At 33.8% G+C, this 3,552-nt stretch overlaps 1 long non-coding RNA gene across 1 annotated transcript; it reads left to right on the forward strand.

Moving 5' to 3' along the window:
- The first annotated feature begins 1,158 nt into the window (after nt 1-1,158).
- Nucleotides 1,159-3,350, forward strand: LOC140664015 (uncharacterized). Its single transcript, XR_012046374.1, has 3 exons — nt 1,159-2,232; nt 2,334-2,504; nt 2,681-3,350. It is a non-coding gene; the product is annotated as an uncharacterized lncRNA (long non-coding RNA).
- The last annotated feature ends 202 nt before the right edge of the window (nt 3,351-3,552 follow it).

The following is a 3,552-nucleotide window of genomic DNA, read 5'->3' on the forward strand; positions in this document are numbered from 1 at the left end:
AAGTGTCCCAACTCGAAACGACAGCGCAATCCGTTTCTATCAAATATTACAGCATCATGAGTTGAACCTGGATGTCTAACAACTATATCGAGAATTTCTCGTTGAGGACCAGCTATAGCCTATAAAACAAATATATCATAAAAATTAACTTCATATAAACTTCATGATTATTTAGCAAAATAAAACCGTTGAAAAAACCTGTACATACCTGTACATTTAAAGAAAACCATCCTTTTCGATTTCGGAATATCTCTCCATTATTTCCTCCAAGATTCGCAATACGTATATGGGTGCAATCGATACATCCTATTATGGATGGAAAGTTGGCCATTTCATAAAATTGATTTTTATTCCTTCGATATTTTTCTTCGGTGGAAAAATTAATATATACACTTAAGTGTGACGCTAAAATTCTGGAAACTCGTGCAACAATTCTCGATACTGATGCTTGACTGTATCCTCGTAAATCTCCATTAACAATCTGCAATTAAAACAGCATATAAATAAAATAAAAATAAATTATCTATTTTAATTTATATATATATATATATATATATATATATATATATATATATATATATATATATCATAGTGTCGGAACAAAATTTACAAACCTGAAAGCTACTCGTTGCATAAAAACGCAGTGTTATTAAGAGCTGCATTAACGGAGAAATCGGCAGTCCTCGATTATTGAACCGTCTTAACTTATCATTCACTAAAGGTAATAGGATCTCGATTATGGCTCTTTTGTTGAATCTATATCTTTTTCGAAAAGGAACATCTTCGAAAAATTCCATGGGATTTTCCCAATCACGAATATATCTTTTCGCAAGTCGCAACAAAATCCGATCCTCTACATTTTCATCTTCAAATCCTTCGTCAGAATCGTTAAAAAATTCGTTGTCCATCATGCACTTTTAATGTGAATGCGTAACATCACAAATAATAACAAATTGAAATGTGACAGCTAACTTGAAAAGGTTATGTTTACGCATCATCCGCTAAAAAAGGTTAAAATTTCCTCCTTAAGGAAGCTCGTGACCTTCTTTGAAATAAGGGAGCTAATAAAGTTCTTTGTTTGGTCAAGGAAGGTTTATGAAACGTCGAATGAGAAATAAGGAATCCTTATTCCTCAAGGAAGGACTATGAATACAGGTATAAGGCTCCTGAGTACTCGCCACGAAACTTCGATGTCGACGGTAGCGACATATAGTTCTGTCTCTTTCCTTCTTTTGGGAAATATGTCAGAAGCGAGAAATGACAACTCAATTTATGTTGCAACCTACGTCGTAATTATTTGCTTTTTACTAGTGTTGTGATGTGCAACGTATTTATGAAACTTGTGAAAAAATGTACGGCTGCCAAGCTGTGTAAGGAATAAACTGTGTAAAGTAACATTTTCCTCTCCTTTCGACAGCTCTCAAAATCGCGTGTTTTTCCGCATTTCAAGGGTTCATTTCGGACTCAATTTACAGTTATTTGTCAATTGTCAGGAGAAAGGATTACCAGCCGTACATTTTTACAGGTGTGCTGAAGAGATTGGTAGTATTATTTCGTTAAAATATATTTTTATTTACATGTCAGTTGCAATATAAATCAGGGTGTCATTTCTCGCTATTTCTCGCTTGTGACGTCACGATTTCAATATGGCCGCGGTGACTACTTAGGAGCCTTATGCCAAACTTCCTGGAAGCTTCGCTTAAGTTTTTTTTTGATTTATCAGACATTTTTATTAAACAAAAAATAAGTAGAAACAAAGAATTTAAGAAGAATGAAATAAATAAACAAGGTCAAAATATATACAAAATTAAAACAATTTGGACTTACAAACGGATTGTTTAACCAGGATTGCTTCAACTTCTCTCTTTCTCTCTCTTTCTCTTAAACACCAAGATTTGACCACCGAGACACAAGACACGTTAAAAAATACGTTTACTCGGAAATACGAGGTGATAAGATTATCTAACAAAAGTGCGATGAATGGGCCGCATTCGAGGAGACGCTATTAATGCGAAGAGCATCATTCTATCTTTGTTATTTACTCAAAGTTGAATAACGACAGAATAAGTTGAATAGTGCCTTCCCGAACGCAACCATAGTGATATATTAAACAAATGATATATATAAAAAAAATAACAAATGCCAAATACTTCATTGTGACATTGTGAATCGTCGATCGTCTACCGTCGCAGAACGGAGAAGCCGAGCACAGAGCATACATAGAAATGTCACGTAAGTAATAACTAAAATTATTATTTGTAATGATTAAAAAATTTAAGATTATTTAATTTTATCCTTAATAATGATAATAATTTAATATTTCATTGTTACAGTTGAACTAAAAGATAATTTTGAAAAGTTGTTAGAACAACAACACGTACAAATGCAGCAAATGCAACAACAGTTGCAATATTTGCTGCATTTATTTAAAAACGAACAGCCGCAGCCGCAGCCGCAGCCGTAGCCGCAGCCGCAGCAGCAACAGCAACAGCAGGGAAAAAATTGTATTTATTTAATAATTTATTTATATATGTAATATTATAAGATAATATTAATTACACACGTAGTGCATTAATTTGAATAATAATGTTGTTGAATTAATAAAATAAATTTCAATTACGATAATGTTTTTCAACTTTTGTTTTCAGTGTACTTATTTGTGTATATATTTATTTTTCAGATACACAAAAAAGAAGTGGCAGCCGGTCGCGTGCTCGCTGGTACACGCGAAGAAATGATAGAGGCGGCAGGAGCGGCAGAGGCGGCTACGGCTACGGCAACATAAACAGTTGCCAAGGAAGAGCAATGTACGGCAGAAGAGGCGCGGGCAGAAGAGGCGGTACAATTATTAACTATTATATCAATCACACATATTAATTTTATATTAAATATTATAATAAAACATTTATATCAAATATTAAAATAATAAATATATAAAAAACATTAGTACGTAAAAAATTTTTTTTGAAGACATCACTCCCCGTATAAATGGCACATTATAAAATATAATAGTATTTCATGTGTAGTATAATAGGGCTCCAGGCGAAGGTCCACACTCTAAAAAAACCTTACGCGCCATTAGTGGTACCTCATGGGTGGTGAGGAAAATCACCATTAATATTATTTTATTATTATTTTTGAATCATCAACGACACAAACGTATATGTGGGTCAATATACATTTGCTGTCGTTATTGTGTTGCAATTTCAAATAAGATATTTATATTTGTAGAGATAAAAAAAGATTCCCGATGCCGGAGTGTCGCCGCAAGAGAGAGAGAGAGAGAGAGAGAGAGAGAGAGAGAGAGAGAGAGAGAGAGAGAGAGAGAGAGAGAGAGAGGGAGAGAGAGAGAGGGAGAGAGAGAGCGAGAACGTACGAGGAGCAAGCTAAGAGGGAGATAGCTAACGAAGTCCCGCTCGCGAGAATTTCTTTTTCAATTGTTTTTCGTATCACATATCATCCTATTATAGAAAATAAAATTTCTTATTTCGCATTTCATCGGTTTGAAAAAAATTTTAAGGAATTAATGAGATTTTTGCGATTAAAATGACA

The sequence above is a fragment of the Anoplolepis gracilipes genome, chromosome 3, assembly GCF_047496725.1.
Source record: "Anoplolepis gracilipes chromosome 3, ASM4749672v1, whole genome shotgun sequence".
Taxonomy (NCBI): Eukaryota; Metazoa; Arthropoda; class Insecta; order Hymenoptera; family Formicidae; genus Anoplolepis; species Anoplolepis gracilipes.